Source organism: Dama dama, chromosome 32, assembly GCF_033118175.1.
Source record: "Dama dama isolate Ldn47 chromosome 32, ASM3311817v1, whole genome shotgun sequence".
NCBI lineage: Eukaryota > Metazoa > Chordata > Mammalia > Artiodactyla > Cervidae > Dama > Dama dama.
Genome location: NC_083712.1, coordinates 41,700,668 through 41,720,577, shown reverse-complemented (window position 1 = coordinate 41,720,577; position 19,910 = coordinate 41,700,668). Strand labels below are relative to the sequence as shown.

At 48.0% G+C, this 19,910-nt stretch overlaps 1 protein-coding gene across 1 annotated transcript in view; it reads left to right on the top strand.

Moving 5' to 3' along the window:
- Positions 1 to 10,758: 10,758 nt before the first annotated feature.
- The window catches only part of ZMAT4 (zinc finger matrin-type 4), a 309,158-nt gene continuing 300,006 nt past the window's right edge, over positions 10,759 to 19,910 (top strand). Inside the window, exon 1 of the mRNA XM_061134790.1 lies at positions 10,759 to 10,886. The gene's annotated coding sequence lies outside the window, so the exon portion shown is untranslated. The remainder of the gene's footprint in view (positions 10,887 to 19,910) is intronic.

The following is a 19,910-nucleotide window of genomic DNA, read 5'->3' as shown; positions in this document are numbered from 1 at the left end:
CTATACTTTCACAGAAAGAGTAAGGTCTTCCAACTGATTTTTAATTATACAAAATCTATCTAGTTTGGTATATTAATTATAAACCCAGACATCTTTATCCATATTAAAATTTGTGTTATTTGAAACTTCTCTTACATTTTTAAGAATACAATTATATATCACAACATAATAATAGCTGTACTTCCTTTTCCTCAAAATACATACTTGTTCCTTTCATATGGTTGTATAAGCTAGTGTCTGCAGAATGATGCTAAATAAAAATGGTCACAATAGATATACTTACTTAATTTTTCACTTTAATGGGAATTCTTGTTATTCTTTGTTAAATCCTCACACTAGCCTTTGTGCTTATGTCTATATATGGATACACACAAGTATATACATAGAGTTTCATATTTGGAAGAATAAAACCAGGTCAAATTAAAATAAGTTTGATCAGTGTTTAAAGTGCCAAGCATATCTCTTTTTATTTTTTTTTTAATACATTGGTCCTAAATAGTGTCATTTGAATTGTTCACATTTTAAAAGATTGCCATTTGTTTTTACTACGTTGTTCTTAAGAAAAGGAAAACTACTATTATCTTTGGTCTGCAAAAGTCCTTTCGAGTTACCATTTTAAGAGGAGCTGACTATTTCATAATTCACAGGGAAGAAACCGTAACTTCCTTTGTAGCAGTGTGCTTCCATCAAGGAGAATTTACCCAAAAGGTAGTAAAGTGTCCAGTGAACTTCTGTAAATACATGACCAAGAAGTCATGCATTGTTCTCCTGTGACACTGTTCAGGCTGGACATATATGTGTTGAACAGCTTTGTACCCAGCACTCTGCTGATGAATTCAGACACATTAGCTCATGTAATAATTCTCCTAACATTGTTTTAAGATAGGCATCAATATACCTTTTCAAGTTATGGGGACTAAACCTCAGACAGGGTTGTTTGTTCTGAAAGAGAAGCACATGCCTGAGAATGGACTCCAGGTCCTCTGATGCCTAGTCCAGCTCCTGCTGGATTAAAGATACTGGTCACCTAGTTACATCTTCTTTTCAACCTGCTCTGAAAATGGCAATTATGTCAGATCAAATGTGCCACTCCTTCTATAAGCATTAACTGAACACCCGCTTTCTTGCACAGAGATTTGGTGGACGAGGCGCTCTGCCATCCTGGTGGTCTGCTCATGTGGCAGAGGGGCAGGATGTAGAGCTTGGGAGCACCGATCATACCAGTCACCAGAGGAGGAGGTCGCTCAGGGGAAGGTGTGCAGACCTGGGATTCTGCAGGATGCTTAGAATGCAGTTGGGGGCCATGAAGAGGAAGGCTGTAGCGGATTGCAAAAAATGATGCAGGACATCATGTATCATAAAGTACAAACAGTGGGGGTTTTGTCTTATTACATTTTTGAAAATGCTCTAATATTAAAAATTAGTGAATTCAACGGTGATGATGGCAAGAGAAAAACAGGAGAGGAAAAATAAAAGAAACGGAAGATAATTTCCAGAAGCCATGCACAAATACAATTGGGGAGGTATAAAATATTGGGATGTCACACATTCCACTTCTTCCTCTTCAGGAAAAATTATACCCAAGCTATTCCAATTAGATAAAAGATCATGGCTATAGACTGAGGTGTGTCTCCCTAAAATTTGTATGTTGAAATCCCAATTTCCAATATGACTTTAGACAATAGGGTCTCTCTGGAAGCAATGATCATGAAATGAGTTCACAGGGGTGAGGCCCTGATCCGACTGGAGTCGTGGCCTTATGAGAAGAGACACCAGAGCTCTATCTCTTTGTCATATGAGGATACAGTGAGTAGATGACCATCTGCAAGTCAGGAAGAGAATCCATCCCAGACCTTGGTCCTTCCAGAAACTGATCTAGGACTTCTAGCCTCCAGAACTGTGACAAAATAAATTGCTATTTTTAAGCCACCCAGTCTATGACATTTTCTTTTGGCAGCCCAAGCTGACTAATACAAGCACATTCTTTGGCAGTGATCAGCTGAAAATAAAGTAAAAGGTGAGTAGCAAGGCGAGAGGGCCCTTTTAGGATGACCCAAGGAAGTTTTTGACTCATTACATGTACCCTACTACCCGGAGGAGATTGTAGGCAGTGTGAGGGACACTTCCAAACCTGGTGAGGATGTTTGAGGAGATAAATTGGAAAAGTTGAAGGTAGCTTTGTGTGGCGTTGCTTTTGTGCATAGGACCTGAAAAAGATATGATTTTTAGGAGGTGTTCCTAATCTTTGCATGTAACATTGAGAAAGGAGATCATTTCTCCTTATAAACATATAATGTGTTACTCCCGGAAAGGAGAGGTCATGTTAAATGAACCAAAGATATGAGCCAATGCAATTCATTCATCCGCTCATTCTTCAACCCATATTCGTGGAGTCCTAGGAGGGTACCAGGTCTTGCGCTCTTAGGGTCCCTATTGCCCATCATCACTACTCATTGAACAACAAACATTCTTTTTGTTGATCTTGTTTTTTAGAATGTTCTGTTGTTCAGGGATCTTTGATAAACTTCTGTTTGTGATCATGCCCACCCCCTTGCCCCCAACCAAAGACCTTCAGTATCAGGGTGAGGAGTCTAGTAGAATTTTCCCCATTTTAGAGAAGTTCTACATGCTACTTTAAAACCTTAGGAAATAATTTCCTAGTTAGTCAAGATAGAGAATCCTAGCTGGGTCTTTCTGTGCAACCGATTATTAGTTTTATTAAAATGTCTGCATACGTACCTGTTACATGTGTCCTCTTATCCCCACAGAGCAGGTCATTGCACTCTGCCCATTATAAGGGCAGAAGGACCATATGTCCTTAGATGAGTCTACCCTCAATGGAGCCAAGAGGGAATGACCCAGAAAAGAACATCAGTTCACAGAAGCTGTACATCACAGAAGCCCGACAGTCCCTTAAAAGTTGGGGGAAAAAAAGATTAAAAGACCACTTCTAATCATGGAAGTGATATTGCTGCAAATACATTGGCATATTTATCCTCTTCCAGCCCCTCAATGTCCTGGGCTGTGGAGACTGTCTTAAGGAGCTTGCGTCGATTTCAGAGCTTTCCTCTGGAAGCTTAACCCTTCTTAACTGTTCTTTAATAGCTAAAAAGAGAGCTGGATTCTGAAACTCCATCACTCAGACATTTTGTAAAACTGATGTTAAGAAGATTTAACCTGAAATGTTAGCTCCATCACTCTTCTCTTACTCATCTGTCACCCTACTTGATCCTCCAATCCCTCAGATATTTATGCTGCAGGTTTGGAAAGGGGACTGGTTGATAAGGAGTTTCAGCACCCAAGAGTCATTTGCTGAGGTTACAGGAGAATAACCCCCAACCCAAATCCTGAGAAAAATCACCACCATGCTCCATGGACCCACTTTTACGTCACTCTGCCTTCACAAACAACTTGCAGCGTGAACGGTTTAAAAAACTGGACGTCTGCCCTTCTTTTTTTCTCTAGACCATCTAGGCTAAGAGGTGGGGCTTTATGAATTTTGATTTCATTTGTTTAGATTTTCATGTCTTCTTTGCTCGAAATGGTCTAATGGTCAGGACCGTTTGTCCTATAAGAGGAAGAAGATATCTTTAGGAGTATTTATCAAGTAGGTCTAATGCTGAAAATTGAAAATGAAAGCAGGAGTCATAAGAAAAGGAAAGAGAAAGAGGAATGAGGGGAAAGGAGGAAAGGGTCAGAAGAGATAAACCACCGGAATTTAGAGATCAGAGGACTCTCGGAGGGAACACGGCTATCGAACGTTCAGGAAGGCATTCATTTAAACCATTCCAATGAAAGGAGAGTGTCTCCCTGCTTTCTGAGGTTCCTGGAAGAGCTGCACTGTTCTCCAGTCCAGATCTGGAGGTGACTCTTCATCTGTCCTATGCCTTTGGTCCTGGTCTCTGTAGGAATGGGCAGTAACTGCTCATGCCCCACTCTTCACATATGTAGGGGAACTTTGCTTAAAACAGATTTGATGGTCTCATAATCATGAAATGAAGTTACAAAAAAGTATATGGTTCCATTAATAAACCAGTTATAAAACAGAACCATCTCTTGTTGAGGAGGAAGGAGATATTCTTGGTGGGGGCTATCGCCTAGCGGGACCCTGAGGGTATCTCATTGACTCTCCTTTGGGAAGGGCGGTCCAGAGCCCTTGAGAAGACAGAGGATAAAAGGCCTGGAGCTCTACCAGCAAACCAGTGGGAGTCTTGGTGGGGAGCGGCCAAGGGAAGCTGGTGTTCTGGGAATTCTTACAACAAAGGAGAGGAACACCTGTCTTCTGGGGTGCAGCTCGGAATAGATGTCCAGGTGATGAGGAAAAAGCATCCGTGAGTTCTGAACATGGAGTCAAGAGTCTTTATTTCAGTCTAAGGCACACCAGACACTTAGCTAACCAAAGCCCGCGATTATTGTGCGTAAATAATTTCTACCTAACACATTTTTTATCTCAAACTTTGAAATAAACGGCTTAGGCAGGTGACTTCTAAGACAAAAGGGGAAGATGACTAGTATGCAGTAACCCTCGGAGAGTAAGTTTTCCTTGGGAGCTGTCTTTTCTAGATACTTGATGCTGCCCTAGGAGAGTATAACTGAACATAATTCCCTAACAGTTTGGGGGGAATGTTATACTAGCTCTGCACCTCCATTGCATCATAATGGAAACCACTGGTTATGCTACAGGGACTGCAAAGATGTGCAGCCCAAGTCCATCCTTACAATATTCTTGGTACCAGCCCATCCCAAACATAGAATGCAGAGGATCATGCAAAAACACGAATTTGCTTTTTCCATCAATCACCTTTCAGTCCTAACAGTAACCACATCGGATGAGGGCCCAGGAGTCCCCTCCCTATCTTCCTCTTCAATTCCAACTCTCTGCAGTTTTTCTACTCCTGCCATCTTCCCCAGGATCTTCCGTTCATTTCAAAGGAGGCAAATAGACTTGATAGAAAGTACTCCCTTTAAATACATCTTCACAGGAGACCAGGGTTTCCTTGCTAATGTTTATCACTTTTCCTCAGTAACTTAAATGCTTTTTTATACTAAAAGGAATGTTGCTGGCCTTACCAAGGCTCCTTTCTTGCTGAAGGAAGAAGTTCAGTTCAGTTCAGTTGCTCAATCGTGTCCGACTCTCTGTGACCCCGTGGACCCCAGCATGCCAGGCTTGCCTGTCCATCCCCAACTCCCGGAGCTTACTCAAACTCATGTCCATCGAGTTGGTGACACCATCCAACCAATCTCATCTTCTGTCGTCCCCTTCTCCTCCCACCTTCAATCTTTCCCAGCATCAGGGTCTTTTCCAATGAGTCAGTTCTTCACATTAGGTGGCCAAAGTATTGGAGTTTGAACTTCAGCATCAGTCCTTCCAATTGAATATTCAGGACTGATTTCCTTTAGGATTGACTAAAGAAGTAAGTATACGGAGGAAAGTCAGGCCCTGCCTCATTGAGATGCTTTCAGCTCTTTGCTTCCCAAAGATGAGATGCTAAGAGTTAAAATTAATGTAAGATGTTAAGTGTGATATGTGTGTGAATGGCCAAGAGGCTGAGATGGGATGCTTCACTCTCCCCTGAACATTTTGAACAGGTCAGGATGACCCCTGGGCTAAACGTTCGGGCGTGTGTGCTCAGTGGCTAAGTTGTATCTGACTCTTTGTGACCCCATGGACTGTAGCCCACCAGGTTCTTCTCTCCAGGATTTCCCAGGCAGGAATATTGGAGTGGGTTGCCATTTCCTCCTCCAGGGGATCTTCCCAACCAGGGATCGAACTCATGTATTGATTATGAGTATTGATTATGTATTGAATATGAGTATTAACTCCTGAGTATTGATTACAATACTCGTGTATTATGAATACTCATGTATTCATGTATTGAACTCATATATTGCCAATATCCAGTGTATTGGCAGGCAGATTCTTTACCACTTACCGGAAATGTATTTTCTCCAGCTGTGAATGAAGCTGATCTGTCCACTTCTTCATCTGCTGTTCATTGTTGGGATTTCTAGGTGTTTGTCCAGCACTGTCCTAACAACTGCAGTATCATTGCGGATTTGGGGGTAATGTGGCATTAAGGCTGCCAAACAGCGTGGCATGTAGTAGCAAATGTGAAAATGCCTGTGTGGAAGCAATCATGAAAATACAAACAAGAATGTAATTAATTTAAACTTGTGTGGTGCAAGGTCCAATGCAAGCATCCTAGCAGACAGAAGTGATGGATGGAGAGATGCGGCTGGGTGTAGGAAGGTGGCTGTGATCTTCTTGGAGAAGGCAGGGTGTAAGGGAGACACTGAGGCAGCCGAGGGGAGGCCAGGAGCCTGGAGTGAGCTTGCTCATCGAGGCTGTGATGGGCTCGTCGTGGTCCATGTGGGTGAGGGTGGAGGACGCTACACAGGTATGATGGGGCCAGGTTTCACCTGACTCTGGAAGCCAGGTCAGAGCAGAAACTTGAAGTTTGTGTCTCTCAAACCCCAGGCTGCTCATGCATATGTAGCATCTTCCTGGAAACCCAGTGTTATACAAATATTTGGGGGCAAATCGTTCCATAACTGGAGTACTAAAACAAACATGGACATGTTTTGGAGTAGAATATAAAATTGGCACAACTTTCAAAATAAAATATGCATATTTGAAGACATCTTGGCTTGTGGCAGATCCCTTGCATGACAGTGTCACACCCCCAGGTACTTTCTTCCATATGGCATGCATCATGGGCTGGTTTGAGAGTTTCCTTAGGCAGTAGGAAATGAAATCTCACTGCCTGAGGCTTTGCTCTGTGCTTGGAGCATCTTTCCTGCCCCTCTGAGTATCTTCTGGTCCCACAGCAAGAGCTGATCTGACAGCTGGACTACTAGAGCAGAGTGACTATTGGCTGATGCCTTAATGTGGTCCCTTCATATCGAGTGGTAGGACATCTGTATGGTCCTGTCGACTGATTTGCCACCATTCTCTCCGTGGCCCTAGAAATAATACTAATGTAAGGGAATGATGTGTGCCAGGTTTTGTAAACAAGTTGGGTGCGTCCTTTCGAGAAGTGTCTATGTCAGGATGGGTCCTGGTAGGCAGTGGGTCCCACAGTCACACTGCAGACCTTTGATCTGGAAAGTGCCTCCTGCCACGCTCATCTCTCTGCCAGCCTCACGGAAGGCATGCTGCCTTTCCTCTGTCGACTGGCATATTGCTGGACAATATTTAATGGCAGTTTGCAGCTTCATACTTCTTGTGAAGAAATTAGCTGAAGCAAAACAGAATTCAGGTGGGCAATTCAGTCTTGCGGATCACTGTCTGCCTGTCTGTCCATTTCTGTCTTTCTCTGTCTTTCAGTTTATTGACAACATCATCATGATTTGAAATCCACCCCCCCCCCAATCACTTGCTTTTATTTAGCAGAGTATTTTAAATAATAAAATACTGTCTTCAAAGCGCAGGAAGCGCTGTCTATTTTAATACCAACTTTCTGAAGATTCATTAGTAATTAATGAAATCATTAAGAATGGTTCACAGTGACTGACACCTTCCTGGCAACCACAATCCTCTCCTGTACTTAGTGGAAATGTCATTGGCTCCACAGGTTTGATCTGGGGGGTGGAGTGGTGGGTGGAGGGGGCGGGAATCCGATTACATAAAGTTTCACAACAGCCATCAGCCAGAGTGGAAAGCTGTGAGTCTGTTCCTCCAAGTTTCTCTACTCCGGAAGCTGCGCCTTCATCCACCCAATGCTGGTTTTCAGAAATCTTGCTAATATCGTGTGTCCCAAGACGGTGTCGTGCGGCTCGACTCAATTAGCAAACACATAGGGTTGAAAGTCACCCTTTCCTTTCTTGTCGTTCCTTTTCTCCCGCTTTCACACATCTCCTTTTTTTCTTGGCATTACCTAGATTTATTCTCCTCTTCTCCCTCTTAGGAACAGAATTTGGCATAAATAAATGATAACTGAGAAAATGGTATAAGCAGGAGTGTAAACACAGGGTTCCTCCAACCTCCTACCGCAGGTCAGGGCGATTTGTCACAGAGAGTGGTTACCCACAAGAAGGACGGGAGCAACAACAGCTGCTGTTTAATTTGTGTTTTAATAAAGCAACCCACGGTCTTCCTTTTAATTGCTGAAAATGAATCGTGAACCCCCTCCAAAGCCTTTCAGGCCACTAATGCACTGAAATTGTTAAATCGAAATGGACTCCTTTTGCCAGGGCACTGCCCGCAGAATGGAGTGTAGTACATTTCATACCCCGATGCCTTTAAATGGCATGAAGCTGATATTTAATACAAATGCAAGCACCAGGGGAATCTGCATACTTAATCTGTGTTCTCCAACTCTCAGAATTAAGCAGTTGATCTAGGGGACACAAACGGATCATCCTTCTCTCAAAGAGAATATTTTATGACCAGGCAGTTTTAAAGGCACTGACATAAACAACTGTTTGCAGCTTTCTCTCTCTCCCCCTCTCATCTTCAAAAGGCAAAAAGTACATGTAAGGACTTGCTGTTTTAGACAAAGCATTTTAGAAAATCACTTGAAATGCTTTATTTTCCTTTGAGGATGACTGAACCTTTGATAGGTGCTCGAGAGAGTTCTTATAACTTATTTTATTTCTCTTATTTTTTAAAGGAGGGAAAGGGATATAATGTGAAGGCACAGAGCTGAAGCCTGCTTTCTCTGGGAAGTGAAAACCTTACGGCTTAAATCATAAAAGTATTATTTATGGTTTTCCCTCCATGACAGAACATGCCAGATTTTCTGGGACAGGGTCAATTTCAAATGAACAGCTAAGTTTAATTTCGTCCTCCTGCTTTGTGAGAATTTCATCCAGACAAAGGAAGGAAATAGACAACAGATACTTTGCTACACTCCTTGCCCTAGTTTTTGATTCGTGGTAGACGGTCACTCCCCTCTTAGGCATGCGGATATTTGGAAAGCCATTATGGAAATGACTTAATTTTTTGAGGTATGTGCCTCCCAAATAAAATGTGCATCCCTCATCTTCTCATTTCCTTCCAGTGCTCGAGGGAGAAAGAAGACATGGAGTGAAGAGCTGCTTCATTTTCCAGAGAGAACAGGGGCACCTAGAGCTTGGAGGGATGGCTGTAGCTGTCAGTGGATTTAGTCCTGAATTTTTACCTCCTGGAATCCAGAGTCGCTCCCTTACCCCACCAGCTGGATGAGTGATCACAGCGAAATAAAGATTCCAGGAGGCTCAGAGGCACACTCAATGTTTTGAGCTGAGTTTTATTAGTCAGCTCACTTACTCAATGCTGGGTGCTGTCGGTGGAATTATAAAGATATGCATGATTCTGGCTCTGCCCCTACAAAGCCTCTGATGGGCATAGTCCCCTGGAGCAGAAGCTCACTGAAGGAGGCAAAGAGGAACAATCTATTTGCCACCAAGGATGCAGATGGTGATAACAATTGCAGTTGATCGAGGCCACGGGGGATGAACTGGAACCACAGCCTGGGCTCAAAGATGGGTGGATTCCAACAGGAGGAGGGGGAAAGATTAATTCTAACTGATCTGAAATTGGACATCCCAAGAGCTTCCTTTTTTTTTTTTCATTTATTTTTATTAGTTGGAGGCTAACTACTTTACAATATTGTAGTGGTTTTTGCCATACACTGACATGAATCAGCCATGGATTTACATGTGTCCTCAAGAGCTTCCTTTAAAAGACCCTTTTCAAATTCTTTTTCTTCCTCTTAAAAAATTCAGCTATCAAATGATGTCCGCTATCCAAAGATGTCCTCTCCAGATAGTGAGAAATAAAGGGAAAATTAAGGAAAAATAAAAGGGCAAGACTCATGCTTCATAATTCTTTGTTGAGCAAGGGAAAGCATTTAGGCTTTTCTCACCCTTGGATGAGCTGATGATGTGAGTCTAAGCAATTCACTGAAGCTGTTGGGAACAAGCAAAAGCTAGGGTCCGAGCAGAACTACTAGCTCGGCAAATGCCTGTCTCTCTGGACCTCCCCGAGAGGCCAGTGAGGAATTCCAGACTTTGACTGACTTTAAAATCCGCTCTCCTGAGACTGAAGAAGGTGTAAAGAGAAGCTTTCTTCTCAGTTTGGGGGCTGAGGTGGACCACTTGGGAAAGAATGGATGGATGATCCACTGAAGGTGCACAATCTGTCCCTCTAAATAATTTAAAACGACCTTCACATGCCCTCCAGAGTGGCCCCGCGAAATACATCACTAGATTCCTTCAGCCTTTTACCTAGCTCTGCTTCCCAGAGCCTGTGTTACACAGGCAGAAACCCCACCGTCATATTTCTCTCTGCCCTCAGGAACATTCACCAGTTGAGGGGGTGGGGGGAATAAGGCCAGAAGATTGTTGCTATGGGCTCTGTGTTGTGGAAGTTAAAATGCGGGTGCAAGAATCTGATTGCTTGATAGCTGCCCCCCCCCGCCCCCCCATCTCTCTCCATCTCTCTCTCTCACCCCCACCCCTTCTTGGCTCTCCCCGAACCCCCACTTTTTCTACTCTCCCTTCCTCCCTCCCCCAGACTCTCAGGGTTGCACACCAGCACCCCCTGCCCCCTCCAAACACACCGGGCCGGAGGAGAGAGCCTTACAGGTTGTCAATGAAACCTGGAATTATTTCCTTTGATGGCTTAGATAATAGTAGGAGCCAGAGCAATGAGTGAGGTCGTCTGAAACCAATGCAGTCCTGCCCGGGCCCCGGGAGCCAATCGCAGGAGCAGAGGGCGGGGCGTCGGCGCCCGCAGATAATTGCTAAGTGCCTCGCTAGCACAGTTGGTCCGCGCTGCCGAAAGGTCTGGTCGCCGAGGCAGGAACGCGCAATCCTCAGCGTGCACCATCCCCGTAGCATCCCTCCAGGCTCCGCAGGCAGCGAGCCTCTGGGCACCGGGCCCCCTCTGCTCCGCGGAAAAGGTACTCCCGCTGGGTCTCCCGGGGTGTGTATGTGTGTGTGTGTGTGTGTGTGTGTGTGTGTGTGTGTGTGTGTGTGTCGGGGAGGGGGTTGCTGCGCCTGGTTCCCCGTCCTCAGTGGCTGGCAGTTGAGCCTCTGTAGAGGGGGCGCAGGAAGAAAAGTTTAGGGGGAGGAAACGTGACCGAGGAGGGAAATCCCCGTCTTCTGTTGGGAGGAAAACAAGCTGATGATTTGGGAAACTTCTGCGCTGTCTACAACTGGGCTTGTTTACTACTTTTTCAATCACTGGCGCTCAGGTCTGTGGAAATAGGTCTGGTCCAGGACTGGGGTGCTGTCCCTGGGGTCGGGGTGTAGATTCGGGTGTGCTGGGTGAAGGAGGTTGGACCCTGGATGTGTTGATTTCCCCCCACGCTGACCCGGCTGCTGCGAGGCCGGTTCTGGGACTGGCGCGATGGGGTGGCTATGTTTTCCATCATAGGGTCTGCCCCCTTGACATTACGTGGACCTGCTGTGCCCCAACTCTCGTGACCTTCGACTTGAGTCCTTCCTCAAACTTCTGTCTCCTTCCTTCCCTGCCCCCTCCCTTGCCCACTCTGTCTCAGCTCACTTAATCTGCTTGATGGGAGATGTGTGGCATCCTGGGGTGTGGGCGACTGTCCTGTGTGACCTGATGGGCATCTGTCTGCAACACACAACTTGGGGAGAAATCAACAAAGCAGTTCTCCGGGGGGCTGTGGGGTGGGGGAGGGGGGAAGACATCACTAAATTGATTAGCTCCCGAAAACTCTGGAAGACTGTCCAAGTTTGGTGTCTACGGAAATAAAGGGGCTGGAAGGAAATCGAGTCCCTTGTGAAGGTTACACCTCACCGGGGATGGGCTGTCCACTGAGCAAGCCGGGGGCTCCAGGTGTGGAGGGGGGTGGGGGGCTGTTGGGAGGAGCTGGCTCTGGTTGGGTACGCAGGTGCTGCTGTGATTGAGGGGTGACTGGAGCCGTCATCCCTGCTGTCTGTGATGACTGCTCTTCAAGGGAAAGGCTGGTCACCGCCGGAGGGCGGTCCAGCCTTGTGGCATCCTTGTTCGCTTGTGAACAGTGGGACCACAAGGGTGCGGCTTGATCTGAGTCCCACTCGTGGTCCCGGGGAGAAACCCTACTCCCCAGGTTCTGCCCACCAGGAGGTGTTAGGTCCGGGGGCCTGCTAGGAAGCTGCGTCCCCGTGGGAGAAGGTGATGTGCTTGATCACAAACTTCCTTCCTGCTTTGGTGCAGGCAGCTCCTATTTGAATGTTCCATAACATTGGCCAGGTGTGTCCTCCGACCTGCTGGGTCCTCAGAAGCTGCCGGCTCGAGAGTGATCTTCCACCTCCCTGAGTCTCTCTGACTTCCAGCCTAGACCCCCAAGTTGGGAGGTTCGATTCCCGGTCCTGGCCGCATGGGGACGTGAAGGCAGGGCTCCTCCAGGACACCCCGTCCCCAGATCAGCCTTCCCGCCGAGATGTGGATGTGTCCATTCTCCGGCTCCACGAATCACGTTCACTCTGTAATTCTTGTTTCCTTTAACCTCTGCAAGGGCTTCTCCCCCACCTTCTTTCCACAGCTATTTCGGGTGGGAGAGGTTATTGCTGAAGCTTTACTCACAACCTTTAAGAAAAAAAAAAAAAGAGCTGCCTGACTTTTTTTTTTCTTGGTCAGGATACAGTCAGCCTTCTCCTCTGCACATGTTGCCTGGCAGTAAACAAAACAAGCTTGCAACCCCGCAAAGGAGAACGCCTTTGTGTTTGGGAGCCTGGAGAGGAGGCTGAACTTTTATTGGCTGTTGAGGCATCCTTGGCCCGAGACCTTCTCCGTGGTCTGTCTGGGGCAGAGAGAGCCCACAGAGGCGACATCTAGCAGGTGGGGGATTTTGAAAGAGGAGGGGGTGGCTTCAGTTTTCAGGAAGGCAGTCATAACAGGGGAACATGGCCTTGGAGTCGCAGGGGTGTCTAGAACCGGGGACGGGGAGAGAGATTGCAGGTCCCCTCCGCCGATGCCGATCTGCTAGATCTCTGTCGTGATAGAGGACATTCAAAGTAAGGCTTTGAAACTGTGCTGGTGACTCATGCGGAGCTAGAAGGCAGGATGGGGGAGGGAGCACGGTGAGCTGCAGCGCACGAGTGGGACACACTGGGAACACTTGCTTTCCCTCTCCCCCTCCCTCTCCTCCTCCTTCGTCTTTCTTGTAGTTCCCTATTTGGAACAAAGATCATTAAAATAACAACTTAAGGCTTAAAAAGGCTTAATGGGAGCTGAAGAATAATTGATGGCACGCAAAATACCGCCACTGCAACTTCACCTGGGATGGTGCCTCGGGAAACCCAGGATCCAGCCCCTTCGCCATACCATGCCATCCAGGTTGGAGAATTTCATCGCCGGCCACTGTTGGGCTGATTGGTTCCTTGTGAAGCCAGGCGCCTGCCTGTGTCTGAAGGGACTGATTAGCGTGCAGGAAATTAAATTTGTCACTTGTCATTTCATCAGATGTGGTAGCTTGGTCCTGGACCCCAGAGAAGCACCATCCGCAGGGCCCTGCCCAGCTGGCCAGCCAGGATGACGCCCCCTTTAAACCACTGTGCCATAAAAGGGTTGCCTCTGTCTGCTTTCACAAGCCAGACAAAGTCCCTTCCTTACTTTTCTGGTCCTTTTTCCTGCTCTCCATTTCATCATCAACACATCAGTAAATAATCTCTTTGCCAACCTGCTTTGATCTTGTCATTTTGTGCCAATCATGCTCTTAAAGAAAACTGCCCCCTGAAATAGGATAGAAAACATATGAAAATTTTGATCAGAGACGAACCTTCGAGTTTTCTCTCTTAAAATTTAATATTGCGATGTGGGGGGGAGTTTACTGTGTTAGGTGTTTTGGTAAACACAGTGGAAATGTCTTCTTTTCTTCCTCCAGTAGATACAACTCCCAGTAATCCTGGGGGGCGTGGGGGTGTGATTCTGGAGGTGGGAAAGTCTGGAGCAGCCTCTGAGGGCGGAAAGGCTGGAGTCTGATGCTTCTGCTTATTTAAGATACGGTGAAGGCTGTTTTGAAATCTAGGCTCTGAGTTGCGTTTACTCCACTCTGTGCTTTTCCCTCCTCATTCTCCACTTGGAAACATTTCATAGCCCAGATTATTAGTGAATGGTTCACCTGCTTCCCCTCTCTGTAGACTGATGTGGCCCCCACCCCCACCCCCCTTGGGAGGGATTTCACAGGGCAGCAAGTGGATACCTGAATCATCTTACTTCATCCGATGTGTCTCTGTCTTTTCTTCCTTCCCTCCTGGTTCTCCCTTGCTGTCACTTAAGGGCACCTTCGAGATTGAGATTTAATATTAGACACCATCCTCATCTCATGTCTGAGACTTGAGACCGTGAACCGGAGGGAGTCAGGAATTCTAGAATGCACCTGGGATTTGGCCCCAGGGGGAGCTCTGTGTTCAGTTCTGGACCTCACCCGGACACCTAGGGTGGTGCAGAAGCCCTGCGTGAGGGCAGGGACACAGACCTTCTGGATGCACACTGATGCCCGCTGGATGCAGCCACCACCCTTTGCAACACTGAGTCCCAACCCCCCCCCTTAGCCTTGTACGTGCGGCGCAAGTCTGACCTTGGAAGATCTGCCTGCGGTGGAGATTAACAAACAAACTCCATTCTTTGTTTTTTGTTCACTTCTCTCCCCTAAATGTCTCTATCAAGAGCTTGGATGGAATTGACTCATTCCTACTAAAGTGTGAACCGTTAACAGTGTCGCCACTTTCAGAGGTGTTTGAGTTCTCAATGGGATTCAAAGTGGAGTTTCTTTGTTTGTTAAGGGAGATGAGTTTGGATCGGGAATGTCTGCGTAATTGTGGCACTTTGCTTCCCTGTTAAGGTTCTGTTCTGCTCTTAGCCACGTTGAGGACACGCTGTGGTCCCCTAGAGCATTGTGCCGGCAGGATTTGGGGTCTAGCAGCTGAGGCTTGATCCCTCAGACCTGACCTTGGGCACTGCGTCTATTTGCCTTTTCTGACCTTCACATAAAGCCCGGGACTTGGGCTGTGTTCTCAGCCACCCTTTTTCGGCTCCGACCTTCTCAGGGTTTTGCCGCCTGCGTCCGTCGTCCGTCCAGGGATGCAGCAGTTCTCGGAGGACTTGGGTTTACTGCGCTGCTCCACCGTGCTCAGCAATGCCTCCCTAGCTGGAGTCCCACCGTGAAGGCAGGTCGGAACAGTGGATGTTGTACCAGAAGGAAAACAGGCTGAGGGGTGATGTAATAACCGAGTTGGGTTTAGGAGGGGATGTTATATGGAGGATGGCGACCAGCTGTTCTCCATCTCCAGTAAGGACTGAACGAGAGAAAATAGACAGAAATTGCAGCAGATGGACTTAGATTAGGTATGAGAAGAATTTTCCATCAGCCAGAGTTGTTAAAAAGGGAAGGTTTGGAGCCTCTGTGATGATCTTTAGGAAACGGATGAGCAGGGAATTCAGCGGGGGAGCAGGCAGGGGTCTGTGAGGGCGTGGGGACAGGCTGGGGCTGTCTAGTGTAGAGGTCCTGGCCCATTCCTGTTGAGGGTCCTGTTTTTTTTTTTTTTTTAATTTCTCTGAGGCCTTACCTGTGCTCTGGGGCATCAAAGAGATGGAGAATCAGAGTCCCAGGAATGGAGGCAGGCCACCCCGCTGCTGTCCTGCTGCTGCAAGGGGAACAGACTTGACAGGCTTGAGGACCTCATCTCAAGTCCAGCCTTTCATTTCTAGACGTGGTGCCTGAGGCCCAGAGAGGTGACCCGTGGGAGACCTGGGACCAGAATCAAGGTCCTCCACCCCAAGTCTGTAGCTCAGTTTTTTTTTCTTGCTTCCCAGTTGAAGGGGCTACTTCCTTTTTCTGGGCTGCTGTCTCTCTCTCTCTATCCAAATGGCAAAGACAGGGAGCCCTGCAGTTAGCATTGGTCATGGAATGCCCATCACGGATGTCTTGGAACCAACTCTAGCTTCCTGTTTCACACGACTGATGCTGTGGTCTCCATCATTGGAAGAGAAGGGCTGTCTGCGAGGCCAGGGTTGGCGGGATGTGAGCCAGACCCGGGGGATGAAAAGGGGGATGGGGTAGAGCTGTGGAGACCAGGAAGAGAGAAAGGGATGAAAACAAAGGATGATTTAGTCTGCTGGTTACCAAGGCAAGCATCTGTAGATGTCTAGTTCTAACTCCTCATTTGATAGACGAGATAAAAACAGGTCCGTGGCACACATGGGTTTCGGACAACACATCACCAGTTACCTTCACCCGGCAAAACAGAATTTTGCATTTCATGCGTCTCCTTTCTAAGAGAAGCTTCTACAACAAGGGGCTGAAATTCTACCTTCCTTCTGGCCAGATCTGATTCCTATCTGGGCAGATGCACCTCTTGAGTGCTTGGAGGCCCAGGGCAGTTGTGCACTTGGGCAGAGGGTGCTGTCTCAGGGTCCAGAAGCTGGCACCCCGGGGGCCTGGGGATGCAAGTGGATGTGGAGGGATGCTCTCACAGCATGGGGGACCAACACAGAGGCTGGCCCTCTGGAGAGACAGGCAGAGACCAGGGACAGCTTTGCCCTGTGGTGCTTTGAGCCACGTAGGCAGTAAGATAAATTGGCGAAATGAACATCACAAAATAAATAATATAATTAGGGAAAAACTGGGAAAAAGGGAGAAAACACAGAGGCTGGTGCTGGGCTTGCTAGGGATGAGTGCCTGGCGGGGAAGGTGGACAGCCGTAGGTCAAGACCCAGAAGCAGAAAGTAATGAGGCACTAGCGCCCCGGGGGTCACACTGGGTGTGACTCCGTCTGAGCACACAGAGGATGCTTTGGGGGTGTTGGACGAGGGGATGGGGTGCTCCCAGGTAGGGAGGGGCCAGCGGGCCACCCTCAGGTGGGAAAGGGTTTTAGGCAGGACAAGGCAATCACAACTGCATTTAGGGAAAATGAGATGGGAGTGGAGAGTGGAGGGAGGTGAGGTTGGGGAGGGGTGAGCATGGGATGCAGAAGCCAGTTCCGAAGCCATTTGCTGCTGTCCAGTGGAGAAAGGATGAAGGTCTGGGGGAGGAAGTCTAAGAAGACAAGGGATGGCCTCACAGGGTGACTTTCTGGCTTCGTGAGTTCCACGAGGTTAGGCATAAGTGAAGAGGAGTTATTCATCCCCCGAGAAGAGGCTGACAGGTGAGAGCAAAGGTAGCACTCTTAGATGAAAGAGGCAGGCGCCCCTCCCTGAAGGCAGGATGAGAGCAAATGGGCTTAAACAACAGGAAAACAATGTAAGCTAGACATTAGCATTAATGCCTTAATGGAGGGGATTGCTCAACACGGGGGCAGAGTCATCAAAGGAGGCTGTGGACTAATTCCGTGCTTTGTATTGTATTAGCAAACCAGCCTGTCCTCTGTTGCAAAAGTGGGCAGAGGATGTGAAGAAATCACTCAGACACAAAGAAGCAGAAATGTCCAGAAAATGATGCAAAAGCGTCCGACCTCACTCATCATTAAAATATGAAATTAAAAACAAGATATGATTACCCAACTAGCAGATGAGCAAAAATGAAAACGGATATCAGTGCCATTAAGAGTGTTGGCAAATGGACCTTTTCAGACATAGCTTGTGGGAAGATAATTTGCAAACACAAGAGACATGTCTGAAAAATATGCCCTTTGAACCAGTTAGCAATTCCTCTTCCGGAATTTCTCCTAAGAAAATCACCAGAGCTATGCAGAATAGATCTAATCAAGGAGATTCCTTTCAGCATTATTCATTACAACAAAACATTGTACGGGGGCGGGGAATAGTTAAACCTAATACAGTGCATCCATCGAGGAAGCTATTAAAAGGACATTGAATGATATACAAGGATGTGGGAAAATGCTAACCATATATATTAAGTAAATAAAGGTTTAAAAGCAAACAGAGTATAAATGCAATTTGGTGAAAGAAAAAAAAGTGTACAGTCATGAAAAAATAGAAGGGATGCAAATATATGGAGGTGTTCAAAGTGGTTCTCTTTGGGTTTTAGGAAACACCTGATTTTTAAACTTTGTTCAACTTGTCTTTATTTCCCAAATTTCCTACAGGAAATGTGCTATTTTACAAATCAGAAAAGCTCGCCATCAGTTCCTCAAACCACAAAGCTTCAAGCAGTGACCGTACATGTAGCAGTGGATCAGCTCCCATGTTCTCACTGAAAAACATCTCACGAGTGGGAATAGTGAGGTCAGATCCATGTGCCCAGGTCAGATCAGTGCGCCCAGACCAAGCAGCGTGTGGTCCTGAACCCCCATCAGGGCTGAGCATCAAGGGTGCAGGGTCTCCGGGCAGGGCGTGGGGACTCAGGGCTGTGACGTCTTGCTCCTTCCTCCCTGCCTCACCCCCAGCTCCCGTCTGCAGGGGTCAGACCCGTCCTAGCCTTTCAGGCGGCCTGGTGACAGGCATCACGTACCTCTGCGGATGTCGCAGGTCGAGATGCTGAGGCTCAGAGAGAGTGAGATTTGCCAGAGTCACCAAGCCAGAGTGTGGCAGAGCCGGGTCATGGGGAACGCGGATGTCAGAGCCCGTCCAGCTGGGCTGTCGAGCGGGGCTCCGGGTGCCCTGGAGTCAGCTGGCACCTCTCCACCGGGAAGGGCAGAGCCGTCCTTCCCTCCTTCCGGGAAGCCGCGCCTTTTGCCCAACTCCCTTATTGATTAAGACCGAGTGCATGCCCTGGCAGCTCCCACCCTCAGCGCAGGGACTCTGGGTGCCCAAGGCTCTCCAGAGGCCACCTCCGGCTCTGCCTCCTGGGGTCCCATTTGTCGCTGCTTTTCTGAGATGTCTTCGCCTGCTGCTGTGCTTTCCTTTGTTGCCTCCCCTCTGGGCAGGCTGGGCACCCGGCTCCCGGTGCAGCTCACAGCTGGACGGCTGTGTGATGTGTGCCCGGCCACGTGGGGGGCTCTGGGGTGTCTTGGCTCAGTGGGGTGCCAGCTGTGATGCTCACCTCCTTGGGGCTTTCTTGGGCTTAATTGGAAAAGTGGCTAGGCTGCCGGAGAGTCGGCAGGGTGAGGAGGGGTGTGGGCCTGCAGCTGATTTGCCGCTCTATTTATTTTAATAGTAACGTGTGTGTGTGTGTGTGTGTGTGTGTGTGTGTGTGTGTGTGTGTGTGTGTGGTGTCCTGTGTTCACAAGCCTTGGAGGTGGATGGGGAAGCAACTGATACCCAGAGAGTCAAAGCCACTCTCCCCAGGTTGTATGGCAGGGCCAGGCGGAAGGGCCGGCGTGGAAAGAGCCTGCAAATATTTATACCACCTTGACCTGGAAGCCAGCAGGGCTTCTTGCTGGCCTGAGTGTCCTGGGCCACAGAGGGGTGGGCAGAGCACCCTGTGTCCTGGAGGACCCTTGAGGAGTTCACAGCGGCACAGGTGGGATGACTTCTGGTCCACGGTGGGTTCACCTGAGACCTCACTCGAGGCCGGGGTGTAGGTTCTGAGAAAGTGGGTGTCAGTGGGGGTGTGAGGGGTCACAGGGGGCTCGGGAGGCAGAGCCCTGGGTCCTGAGCACGGAAGTGTGAGGACGACTTGGACCGAAGGAGGGACGTCCTCGTGTGAGCGGTGGTCTCAAGCCCAGAGCCAACATGGGTGTCGAGGCTGCTGAGAAACCCGGGGTTCCAGGCTGCACTGGGTTCTCAGAAAGCCCTTCTGTTTAATCAGCTGGGGCCACGGAGCTGTTCCAGGAGGGTGGGGAGGCAAGGGAGGAGGGAGGGGGGATGGGTTGGAGGTTCTCACGCGGATTTACTCTGTTGCATCTCTTGCTTTTGTTTCTGTTGATGTGAAACTGCCCTAAGGGGTTTCTGGGAGGAGAGGGGAGAGGGTTAGGATGGTCCCATCCTGCCCACCCTCCCCACCTGCCTGGACCTCAGGGTTTTCAGAATATGTGACGAGGAGGGAAAGGTTATGAGACAAAAAGGCAAAGGGGGGAAAACGTGGGAGCAGATGGGGGAATAGGTGGGAACTCTAGAAGGATGCTTGGAAATG